The sequence below is a fragment of the Natator depressus genome, chromosome 8, assembly GCF_965152275.1.
Source record: "Natator depressus isolate rNatDep1 chromosome 8, rNatDep2.hap1, whole genome shotgun sequence".
Taxonomy (NCBI): Eukaryota; Metazoa; Chordata; order Testudines; family Cheloniidae; genus Natator; species Natator depressus.
This window is the reverse complement of record NC_134241.1, coordinates 30,704,328-30,717,720: the sequence shown is the minus strand read 5'-3', so window position 1 is coordinate 30,717,720 and position 13,393 is coordinate 30,704,328. Positions and strand designations below refer to the sequence as shown.

The 13,393-nt window shown below is 41.2% G+C and overlaps 1 protein-coding gene across 1 annotated transcript in view; it reads right to left on the bottom strand.

Moving 5' to 3' along the window:
- DOCK2 (dedicator of cytokinesis 2) overlaps positions 1–13,393 on the bottom strand; it is a 449,812-nt gene that overhangs the window by 123,847 nt on the left and 312,572 nt on the right. The gene's annotated exons all lie outside the window — the stretch shown is intronic.

The following is a 13,393-nucleotide window of genomic DNA, read 5'->3' as shown; positions in this document are numbered from 1 at the left end:
AACAGAGTGTAATTCAGCCAAGTATTGACACACAAGCTTGTTTGAATAAATCAAAGTTACTTCCATACTTTAGTACAGAAAGGGAATTGTTGCACGTAATTGACCTGAATATCTATCTTTTCGGAGATCTTTTTATATTATGTGACAAAGTTACTCCTCTGCCTTGGTGGGTCCTGCGCTTATTGACGGATTTTCTCGCCTCAGAGGTTCACGGCAGCCCTCAGTTTGGCCACTTTTGTGGCTGAAATCTGCCATTCACTCAGTTAGCCTCATCGCTGGCCAGCATGGGGAAAGGAAGAAGAGCAATCTCCGCAGTTTCTGCTGATCCACCTAGTGGATCGGGGAACAGGCCAGAGACCTTCCCCTCTACAAGAACCCACAGTCCAGTTCAACTCCTCCGGTATCAAGTAGGGAGTTGGGGGGATGGGGGGAACCCGGGCCTGCCCTCTACTCCGGGTTCCAGCCCAGGGCCCTGTGGATTGCAGCTGTCTACAGTGGCTCCTGTAACAGCTGTGTGACAGCTACAACTCCCTAGGCTACTTCCCCATGGCCTCCTCCCAACACCTTCTTTATTCTCACCACAGGACCTCCCTCCTGGTGTCTGATAATGCTTGTACTTCTCAGTCTTCCAGCAGTACGCCTTCTCACTCTCCGCTTCTTGCACCTCTTGCTCCCAGCTCCTCGCATGCACGCACCCACTGAAGTGAGCTGCTTTTTAAACCCATGTGCCCAGATTAGCCTGCCTTAATTGATTCTAGCAGCTTCTTGACTGGCTGCAGGTGTTCTAATCAGCCTGTCTGTCTTGTTTCCAGAAAGTTCCTGATTGTTCTGGAACCTTCCCTGTTACCTTACCCAGGGAAAAGGTACCTACTTAACGTGGGGCTAATATACCTGCCTTCTATCACTCTCCTGTAGCCATCTGGCCCGACCCTGTCACAATTATTGTAAATAAAGGGATAATGTCACTTTAAAAATCCTTCTCCTGTTACAGGTGAAACCTAAGATTTCAGTACTGCTAAATTTAGAAAACAAAGTATACTCGTTCCCCATTGTGTTCTCTTCATGCACTTTATGCAGTCAGATTCACTATTTCCTCTGTATACTCACTTTACTCTATTCCTGTGCATCCTTAACACAGAAGAGAAGATATTATTTTTAAAAGAATAGAAAAGGTAGTAAGACCACCTTAAAAAAACCTCAGAGAGAGAAAGGAGGGCTTAGGGGCAAGTGGGGTACATGAAACTACTCAACACTTTTAAAAAACTTCCTAGCTTTCAAGTTGACAGTACCCTTTCAAAAATACAACCCTTTCGTTTTACTTCTCCCACTACAATTGAAGTTTAACTTTGTGTTTGAGAGAACAATTTTTTCCCACTTTCCCTGGCCACTTTGTCCAATACTCCTTTCTTCAAAATATAACCCTTTCTTCCCAAACTAATATTTCCCCAAGGCAGCCTGGGGCACATACTTTAAACATGACTTATTGGCATCGGTGTAGAAAGGGTTAGTGCTCTCACTTACTGAGCTGCAACAATACTGGAGAAGGATAAAAACAGGTCCCAGCATTCAGTGGCATTGCCATGTGGAGTGTTGCTAAAGGATCCGCCCATAACTGCTTAATCCACCCTTGTTGTAGCACCTATAACAATTACTGTTGTGATTCAAGGTGTAATAGTGGAAGAAGATAGTTACCATAGAGAGGATATATTTTCTATCCAACACCCGAGCTGGTCAAAAATATTCATCACAATTTTGATGAAAAATCTATTCTGTTTTTCAACCAGTTCTAAGTTACAACCAATTGATGGAGTAGCTCCATTGTTGCAACCTCTATGGCAAGCATGTGTAAAGCCCTCTTGCTATATTGCCTGTACCTGGGTACCCAGGCCCCATGGAGGTTCAGTCATTGACAGGAGCTAGGAGGGGTAACTCTTCTTTGGACCAATGAGGGAGGTTTTGCCTATTTTGAGTCTCAATATTTGCTTCCTTAAAATTAAAAAAAGACTACTCTTCTATTGTTAGCTGATGAGAGAAAGTCATTTACACTTGTTTAGTTGACCGACCAATGCAGTAGTGATACTGATAGAGCACCCATGTCTATGACATTCTTTTAACCAGCTTGATATTGCACTCCTAGGATGGTGATGGATTATACTAATCTGAAGTTTTATTTGCCTCAGCTTTTGCAATAAAGCTGCAATGCATGTGAGATGTGGGAGCTGGAGGTCTTCAAACCATTACAAAACTGCATCTTAGTAGAGAAGCAGCTATATACAGAAGCTATAATGAATAAACTCAGCAACTTCCCAATCTGTTTTTTGAAAACACCTGTAGTTTGAACTGAGCCAAGCCTTCCAAGTTTGATCTATAAAAAGGCTGGGGAACATTTTACTCAAGACCTCTTTGCAAACCTTGAAATTGTACAGTTATGGACAACCTGTTTTATTCAATGGCTAAACCTAACTGCAAACTGAACGAACTTGATGATTCATGCATGCATGCATGGTGTTTAACTGGAAGTAAGGATAGCTAGCTATTTTAGAAAATACCTTATGATTTGTCTCACATCATGAGTTTTTTTCAGCAAATGTGGACTCAGCTTGAAATTTAACTTGAATTTCAGCTCCACAGTATTTTTAGATCTCTAGGTAGTGCCAAGAAAGTTCAAATAAGGTTCAATTGATAGTTCATGAACACAAAAAAAACATACTGATTAATCATGGCAAGGACTTGAACCAAGGCTGATTTCTGTACTATTGTGGATAAAGTCAATTAAAGTCCATCTCTCTGACAGTTTCCATTTCAAGCCCTTGTGAGCAGAAAGAGGAAACACAAGCACCTCTTCTGCTGCACCCCCAGTCCCCCACCTCCTGTTCCTCTCTACTCCATACTATCTGTATGGATTTGGGAGGCTGCCAAGAGGACATGTGTACCTTTAAAGTGGCCTTCTGAGCAGCTGAGAGGTATATGACTGAGAGGTACAATATAAGATGATATCAGTATGAGGTGGCAGTACTTAAGCCAGCCTATTTCTCTCTATACTCATACCATGTACCTAAAAATTACTGTTTCTAATAACTTGTATCCTATTACTACAAATGCCATTCTCCCACCTCAATGGATTGGGGAACTTGAAGGGGCTGGGAGTGAAAGGGGAAAGCCCCAGCAGTGAGGGAGGGGGACACTCAGTGAAGAACACCAGGTAGCTTCTCCTCCACCCCAACTCTCTGGCACCCATAGGCCAGTTGATGGGGGGGTGGGGTTCTGGTTAGCCAGCATTTCCCAGCTCCCAGGATTTAAGCTAGAGGCCATGTGGAGGCTCTTTCAGCTCCATTCCAGCAGCTCCCCCCGTGCTAGTAATGGGAATCCGGCCTGACAGATGCTGCATGTCTAACTGATCACCCATTTGGAGGCCAGGAGGGAAGTTTTCTCCCATTCGCCAATTAGCAGAGGACAGGAGAGATTTTTCACTTTCCTTGGAGCACCTTCAAGCCATAGTGGGCTAAGCAGGAATGTACTTAGCACCTAACTGAGGTACTTGGGTGAGTTGTTACCATTTGCAGCCAGTTCCCAGTAAGATTTAGAGCAGGAAATGAACAGACACCAGAAGTAAAAGAGCTGGGATTTTGGCAATAAGCCTTGGGATCACAGTATAGGGTGAGACATTGGGGCCCTCAGGGGCTGAAGTCCCCACCCTTCTGTGCCCTCTGTCCCCCTCACGAGGGTGGTGGGACTCAAAGCAAGCTGAGTCCTAAGGGGCAGGCTGAGAAGAGCCTACTCTGAGTTACAGGTTATAGGTAAGAGGCCTGTAACCCCTGCACTGAAACCATTTAAATTCCTGGTATTGGAGAGTATGGGTGATGGGTAGGTAGCACCCCTCCCCTGTGGTTAAGTTTAATGAAAGTTGCAGCCTGCTGCTTAAAATCCATCCACATGCTTTGTCCTCATTTCACCGCTGTGTGCCAATCAAGGGGAATAAAATGCTCATGCAAACTCTAATGACTTGTAAAAATCATGCATTAAACCAGCTTCACTAAAACAAAAACTAATTAACTAATTAAATCTAGCATGGAAGAAAAACTCCCAAAAATTCAGTTTAGATGCTTATTCAGTTCTGCTGAGAACTCCACAATCTAATTCCAGAAATTTGTCCACCACCCAGCAGGCCCTGCAGCAGGGCACTCCTGTGTCATCTTCTTGAGAAGAAAACCAATGACCTGATTCTCTTTTCCATTCTGAATGGCAGATGGAACATTTGTGACCCTGGTGTCTAGCCTTGCCAGACATCCATTTTTTGACCGGAACACCCGGTTGAAAAGGGACCCTGGAAGCTCTGGTCAGCACCGCTGACTGGGCCATTAAAAGTCCCGTCAGCAGTGCAGTGGGGATAAGGCAGGCTTCGTGCCTGCCTGGCTCCGCGCGGCTCCCGGAAGCGGCTGGCATGTCTGGCTCCTAGGCACAGAGGTAGCCAGGGGGTCTCCGTGTGTTGCCCCTGCCCTGAGCACTGCCCCCACAGTTTCCATTGCCCAGGAACCGTGGCCAATGGGAACTGCAGGGGTGGTACCTGCGGGCATGGGCAGTACATAGAGCACCCCCCAAACACACTCATAGGAGCCAAAGGGACGTGCCAGCCACCTGAGTCACCTGGAGCCTGTAGCCCTCACACCTTCCTGCACCCTGCTGCAGTCCTAAGCCCCCACCTGCACCCCAAACCCCAGCCCCACCCCAGAGCCTGCACTCCCAGCTGGAGCCCTTACCCTCTCCCATACCCCAACCCCCTGCCCCAGCCCAGTGAAAATGAATGAGGGTGAGGGAGGGAGGATGGGGCAGGGCAAGGGTGTTCAGTTTTGTGCAATTAGAAATTTGGCAACCATACTGGTGTCTTTAGTGGAGACACCAGCCCAGGCCACTGCCCCTCTCAAATCCTGAGATGTCTTGGAAGTGGGAGCACATTACAGCAGTGAGCAGCACAAATATTATTATTTGTATTGTACTAGTGCCTATGAGCCCTATTCACAAACCAGTACCCTGCTGTGCTAGGCGCTGTACAAACAGAACAAAAAGACAGTTCCTGTGCCAGACTTACAATCGAACTAAAGATTACTGCTGATAGCTTTCTTTCTTCTGAACTGGATCAGACAGCACGTAAACTGCAGCCATTCTGAGAAAATGGAGTCAGAATAGTTTCTACAAGCTTGTTGACCATATCAAGTATTCCTGCCAGTTATGAAATGTGTACGAATACTTTGCATCTTATGTGACCTATCGCAGCCAACCGACTCAACTCAAAGTTCTAAGAGTAATAGACGAGTTTGCTTGTCAGCCTAATAGCAAAAGCATGTGTGAAACATTACTACTGCAACAATTTATGAAACCACTCTAGTTTTGAGAATGTTTCTTGAACTCAGGCCCATTTTGAACAGTACATGCTACAAATATTTTGCCCACCTCTAATACAATGCACATGGTCAATGGCTATGTTTAAAATGCTAGAAAGGAAATGTGATTGATTCACAGAACAAAATGTCTTACCAAAATTATAAAATATAATTTGTTGCAGAAAAATTATCTGAAGATCAAGAGCCTGTGCAACATAATAATCTAATGTCTTGTGGACTGTAATACTTGATCTAATTTCAGTTGTTGGATTTAGCGTGCAAGTGCAGGTTTCTGTTGGTGTCCTTTGATATACAGGAGGCCAGACTAGATTTGAACTCTATGGCCTGGTCTACACTTAAAATTTAGGCTGACATAGGTATGGCTTTCAGGGGTGTGAAAAATCTATACCTCTGAGCAACATAGCTATGCTAACCTAATTCCCAGTGCAGACACAGCTAGGTTGCTACCGCCACTCAAGAAGGTGGAGTTCCTACAGGGATGGAAAAACCCCTTCCCCATCACACTATAGGCTGTGTCTTCACAACAGGGTTATGCCGGCAGGGCTACAGAACCGTTGCTATGCCTCGATAGTCTCCGTAGTGAAGACATGGCCTGTGATTCTATGATCCTATTCTCCACACCTTGAACATTTTGTAGTCTGCTATAAACTTACAAAGTACACAAAAACGACTGCACAAATTATAAAGCAGTGGAAAACCAGGCCCAGACAATTTAAAATGGCTCATTTACTTACATGAGAAATAGCCTATTTGTCAAGTGGTTGCTCATTGTTACCCTTCCACTTTCTCAGCAGGTCTAACCTGCACACCTGGATTTTTGGAAAAATAATGTTTAGGATTTTTAAGAACTAGCATTGTTTTAACATTTTATACCTGGGCTGCTCATCCCTCAGTTACCCAATGCAAAACAGATTTGGGAAATTAAACCAATTGAATATAAAAGTATGGAGGTTTATGTTCTTGGGGTATTTTTAAATGAATCAGTAAATAAAAACACACTAGAACACTTCTAATTGGAACATAAATTCTAATATAAGCTTTAAGGCAACAAAATACAATTTTCCCTTGGCTGTTAAAACCATGTTGGTATTACTAAATTAAAGAAACCCATAAATATTATACTCTGATACTTTATGAATATTGTCAACAACTAGTCTTGTTCATTAGCAACTTTAATTTTACCCAAGCATTCCCTTTGCCCATAAGACCAAATAGCTTGCATAACAGCTTGACATAGAAACTAACCTGTGCTGTAAATATTAGCTTTTCATTGTGACTTTTTCTCTGAATTAAAAAATATATATATTAAAAAAATCAGCTATCTTGCAGATGACAACTTTCATTTTCAGATGAACTATGTAAATAAACCACCAGAGCTTTTGTACAGTACAAGAATAATCAAGACCTGCCATAAATGATAGCAATAAAAGTGCTGGGGGACATCACTGAATGAGGAATTCTGATTGGTGTGGGACGGAGTACACTGTATGACAGGCAGTAGCGTAGAACGTAAATGACATCCCTAGTTATGCATTATAATAGTATTGTTTTAAAGAAGTGTGTGTGCATGCACATGTGCACGTGTCACCCTTACAATGTTTCGCCTAAGCTAACTAGACATGAGGTAGGGGGACCAGACAGCAAATGTGAAAAATCGGGATGGGTAGGGGGTGGGGGTAATAGGAGCCTGTATAAGAAAAAGACCCAAAAATCGGGACTGTCCCTATAAAATTGGGACATCTGGTCACCCTAACATGAGGTGACCATATTTCTTATATTTATTATATAAAGAACAGCAAATACTAAAAATAATAAATGTCCAAGACAATTAGGTTTTTAATGTTTGTGTGTGTATAAATATATATATATATATACACACACACACACACACACACACAGTCCATAACATATAATATCAGTGTTGTTAAACTTCCTTTGAGCAACCTGATAAATATTTCATTCATGTCAGATAAGTTCATGACATGAAAGGACCGAGACCATAGACAAAGACATAACTGATTGGAATTTCAGCCTAAAATGAAGTTCTCTAAGTTTTCAAAGAATGAACCACAATTAAATGGAGAAATTGATGGGAGACGCCTCCCTTCCCATCAAATGTAATGTAAAGTAATTTACTTTTAGCTTCTTTTAATGCACTTCAGCAACTGGAAATAAAGAGGAGAGTCAACATATGTAAACAACCAAAACTCTTTGGAGGATGGACCACTTTCTGTGACATGGACTATTTATCCTGATGCTTTCTACATTGCCAGCCAAGCTCCTTGCTAGTTTTAGTATGTTTAGCTCTTCATAATGCTGTTTTCCTATCCTCCTGGTACATTTTGATGCCCCCTTCCACCTCCGTTAAAGGAGAAAAAAAAACACAAATGGGTGAAATTTGAATGCAGGGTTTATTTTCACTCAGAAACAAAGGACTCCTCCATTTTCACATACTGTCTTTACCAAATAAGCGTATGGCTTTGACTCAGCGTATTTTAACTAATTTGTTTTCAAACCAGAAAAGGAACATCTTGAAATGGTACTTCAAAGCCATTTTCTCCTTCTTCATTTTACACCTCCCATTTTCCTCTTCTTTATCATCTGTCTTGCTCAATCCTACAATTCTCCAATGACCATTAACCTGCCCCCCCACTATCTCTGCAACATGGCCCCCACACATTGCTGCTTCTGCTTTCAAGCAGATAGCACTTTGTCTGAGGGCAGAACTTGAGACAGGACCACTATGTTTTTTTCCCCAATTCCACCCCAACTCTCACATACGAATAACCAGAACTTGACAGTACTGCAGCCAGTAATTTTGTATGTTCAACCCCTGAAACCCAAACATCACATAGCTAGAGATACTTTTAGGAACCTGAGAGACACGGCCATATAACTGCATATTTACAGTTTTGCTATCAGAATGGGAGGTTGGAACAGGTTGTTAAGGTTCCATGAAAATAGAAGGAATGTTTGGACAGCCTTGGTTTTAGGTGCCTCTAACTTACATGTTGTCATTGCTGTTATGACTAGAAACGCTTTGCTGGTAAGGAGAATAATGAATTGTTATTGGCTGTTGCTAGGGAAATTGTTAGCCTAATAGGGGCTATTTATGAGTTATATGCTTTGTCCAGAGAAAATTTATAAAAAGTTTAGTTATAAAATGTGCTTTGGAGAAGTCTGAGGAAGCTTTCCTTTGGGCAAGGATTTCATAGCTAAGTTCCCCAGCAGCCCCCTAGAAGCCTGGCTGTTGATTCCTTGAAGTCATTTCAGACTTTTTAGGTAAATATACATATTTTGAAATGCTCTAACCTTACTGCGACAGCATATTTGTGTGTGCATGCTTGAGATTTAATAAGAAAGTAGTTTTAGGTAAAAGCACTCTTGCTTGTATCAATCATTTATCAGATGGATGAGCTGTATCCCCATTGATTTATTCCTGACACTACCTGAAGAGAAACAGTTAAGTTACCACTGCGTTGGGTTCTGAAACTCCTGGGTAACACTTTCACTCCCATCTTCAAATGAATCTACTGGCCTCCCAAATATTGAATGACGGTTCTAAAATCCCTTCCTTATGGTTAAAACTCTCTATGATCTTGCATGTTGCTCTCTGATTCTGTCCCCTTTTCTTATCTAATATTCATCTTCTTTCTCCCCCCTCCCTTTTCAGAAGGTCACCTACTGTTGTATATTAGTCTTCTCTTCAATCCTTGCCACTTGGAACAGCATTGCCAAGTGTGTCTCAGTCTCAAAGTTAACGTCTCTTCTCAAACTTTACCTTAAAATACATTCTTTTCTTCGTACTCTTTTCTTCTATTATCCCTGTGGCCAAATGCTTTTATTTATTCAAATATCTGTACAATGTCATTACCACAGACTTAAGATATTCTACTTGTAGCAAATAATCCTTTTGGATAGAACAACAAAATATTTTTTTTCATGCCATCGTCATAGAAATGGAAAAGCAGATTTTGTGCCCCAGATAGCACATTTTCATGACATGCTTGCAAAGATCTTTTACGCCAGTGCATTGTGTAATGTATACCACTGGCTTGCTTTGGATTATTTATCTCTGTAAAGCATTTGGGGATACAGTGAGGAAGACACTAAAACTAAAGTTATTATCTGTACCCCACTTTATCATTTGTTGCCTTTTATTCACTAGATCTAATATATGTATTAGGATATATGCACATTTGACAACATTTCACCTTGAACAGTCCCTTGATATATGTGTTAACTACTTCTGCTAAACAATCTGTTCTACACTGTATTTAGCAGTGAGTCTCTGGGTTAGTTTCCCAGACCTAAAGAAGAGCTCTGTGTAAGGTCGTCTCTCTAGCCAACTGTGTTTAGTTCAATAAAAATATTTCCTGACCCATCTTCTCTCTCTAATATCCTGGGACCAATGGCTACAACAACACTGCATACAACATTTCCCTGTAGCATTTTTAAGTGGCAGGGGAGACCCAAGAAGCCATTAGTACTATTCAACTTAAAAGCGTGCTTAAGGCCACAGAAGAATGAAGCCGTATTTTTGGTATTGGTTTTTGTTCATGGAGAGTACAATGGTAATCATATGAGAAGTCAGTTTAAAAATTGTTAAATGGAGTGTTGTATATGAAAGGAAAGTTACAGTGGGGAGTATAGCTCCCTATTAGACCAGTAAGAGGAGCTGTTCATTGTAACAGACCAGTAGCAACTCTCAGAAGTAGGAGAGTAGGTAAGGCAGGAAAAACTGACATGAGAAGGAAATAAAGGGAGTGTCACTAGAGATGCAGGGTGAGTGACAACCAGACGCTTCAATTAGACTAGGGAATTTTTCCCCTTTATTGGATTAACTGTTGGATAGTCAGTAAAGCTCTTGTCATAAATATAAAGGGAAGGGTAAACCCCTTTAAAATCCCTCCTGGCCAGAGGAAATCTCCTCTCACCTGTAAAGGGTTAAGAAGCTAAAGGTAACCTCGCTGGCACCTGACCAAAATGACCAATGAGGAGACAAGATACTTTCAAAAGCTGGGAGGAGGGAGAGAAACAAAGGGTCTGTGGGTCTGTCTATATTCTGTCTTTGCCAGGGATAGACCAGGAATGGAGTCTTAGAACTTTTAGTAAGTAATCTAGCTAGGTACGTGTTAGATTATGATTTCTTTAAATGGCTGAGAAAAGAATTGTGCTGAATAGAATAACTATTTCTGTATTTCTAATTCAAAAAATCTCAACTGGATCTCAAAATGATTTCAGGTTAATCCCACCACTGCCACCATGTCAAGGTTCCTCCCCCACTCTGAACTCTAGGGTACAGATGTGGGGACCTGCATGAAAAACCTCCTAAGCTTATCTTTACCAGCTTAGGTCAAAACTTCCCCAAGGTACAAAATATTCCACCCTTTGTCCTTGGATTGGCCGCTACCACCACCAAACAAATACTGGTTACTGGGGAAGAGCTGTTTGGACACGTCTTTCCCCCCAAAATACTTCCCAAAACCTTGCACCCCACTTTCTGGACAAGGTTTGGTAAAAAGCCTCACCAATTTGCCTAGGTGACTACAGACCCAGACCCTTGGATCCTAAGAACAATGAACAATCCTCCCAACACTTGCACCCCCACCTTTCCTGGGAAATGTTGGATAAAAAGCCTCACCAATTTGCATAGGTGACCACAGACCCAAACCCTTGGATCTGAGAACAATGAAAAAGCATTCAGTTTTCTTACAAAAAGACTTTTAATAGAAATAGAAGTAAATAGAAATAAAAAAAAATCCCCCCTGTAAAGTCAGGATGGTAGATACCTTACAGGGTAATTAGATTCAAAACATAGAGAACCCCTCTAGGCAAAACCTTAAGTTACAAAAAAGATACACAGACAGAAATAGTTATTCTATTCAGCACAATTCTTTTCTCAGCCATTTAAAGAAATCATAATCTAACACGTACCTAGCTAGATTACTTACTAAAAGTTCTAAGACTCCATTCCTGGTCTATCCCCAGCAAAGACAGAATATAGACAGATACACAGACCCTTTGTTTCTCTCCCTCCTCCCAGCTTTTGAAAGTATCTTGTCTCCTCATTGGTCATTTTGGTCAGGTGCCAGCGAGGTTACCTTTAGCTTCTTAACCCTTTACAGGTGAGAGGAGATTTCCTCTGGCCAGGAGGGATTTTAAAGGGGTTTAACCCTTCCCTTTATATTTATGACAGCTCTATTCATAGGCGGTTCAAAACAAATCCAAGTTAGGCAAAGCTGAACTCTATACAGATAGCACAGCAAATTCAGAGGTAAAATTTAAGCCAATATATAATGCAAAAACAATTCAGTTTGCTAAATGGAACATTATGTAACCCACTCATGGCTCCAGTCCAGTCTTCCTTTATGAGGTCATCCCTAATTAGTTTAAATAGTTGTGATACCACTCACACTCCCCTTATCTTTCTGTACCTGTCTAGGATATGAGAGAGAGACTGGTGAGGGAGTCCCACACACCACGTGCAGTATAATGAACCACTTTTAGCGTGTGCAAACTTATCTACACTTTGCTTCCTTTTGCCTCCAACTACATGCATTCTGTTTTTAGGTCTGCATATTGCAGTATATCGTAGTGCACTAGAAAAATCAGTCCACTGCTACAGCCAGCACTTGTCCTGCTGGATGCAAAACAACAGAAAAATGAATAGGAGCATTTGGGAGGGCTGTCAGGCTTTGTGAATGCCTATAGAGAGCCAGCACCAACTACACTCTGCCATTGGCTAGATTTCTCAATAGAGCTGCCTTACAATCTGCCATTTTCATTTCTCCAAATTCAGAAATGGGAGGCTTTCTTGGTAAAATGTACCCTAAAAGGTTTAAAAAGCCCTCTAAATAATCCACTGCACAGTAAATATGGGTTCTAAGTGTGCTGAATGCTTATGAATGCAATGTTAGGCCCATCAACCCTTACTTATCTTAAAAAAACAACCGGCACTCCCCAAGATTTTCCTATCACCACTTTGGTCTGGGGTAATTTAAGTGTTTAAAAAGGCTCTCTGAGAAATCAAATTTAGCTTCAATTTTAACTTTTTTAAGATATAAGAACAACAGAAATGGTTCTACAATAAAAACAAAACAAAACCACCACCAATGACAACAACCTTTCCCTGCAGCAGTGGATGCCCCAACATTACAGCATTAAGAGCCTGAAAGTAAAACAGTCTTAAATAATTTCCACCAGCCACGCGCAGAGAGCTGCAAAATGTACATAATTAAATAATGTAAGGTGTTATTAGCAGCACTGATGAATACATTTCTTTACAATCTATGATTTTTAATCTGACCGTCACTTTAAACATTTTCATTTGGCTGGAACATGGAAGCTTTATAGCAATATAAATATAAACCCTAAGCCTGCCTGGATCAAATTGTCCCACAGAATTATTAGTCATAAGGGGGCATTACAGACAAAGTGTAATATCACAAGTGAATTTCTAATGTCAATTGATGCAATGTAGATATTGGATGATCCCCAAAGGAATACGATCTGAGCAATGATAGACATGTTATTGCTCTGTAGAATTAAAAATACTGTATTTGTGAATGATGCAGAAGCTGATATTTTTTCCTAGATGTACAGAACAATTTAGACAAGAAAAGTTTTATATGCCTGCAAATAAACAAGGGATTGGTTATTTACCAAAGTACTAAAATGCTGCTTTTTCAGATTAATCTCCTGTACATATAAAGTAATTGCTAATAGGAGAAGCACAAGAGGGTAGAAGAAATTTTTACTCAATTAAATTTGCTCATTATGAACCTAAACCTGCCTCAGACAGTGAAACAACCTGTAGTAATTGCTGTCCATAGAATCTTACTTGGAGAGCAACTATGAATGATCAGCAAGAATGTGCCTAGACAACAACTCCCCCAGTCCTGCCAGGAAAAGGAGTAAAAGGACAGCCAGGGGTAACTATATAGCCATGATTCAAAGAACATGTTAAACAAGGTCCAGACATCTCTGACTCC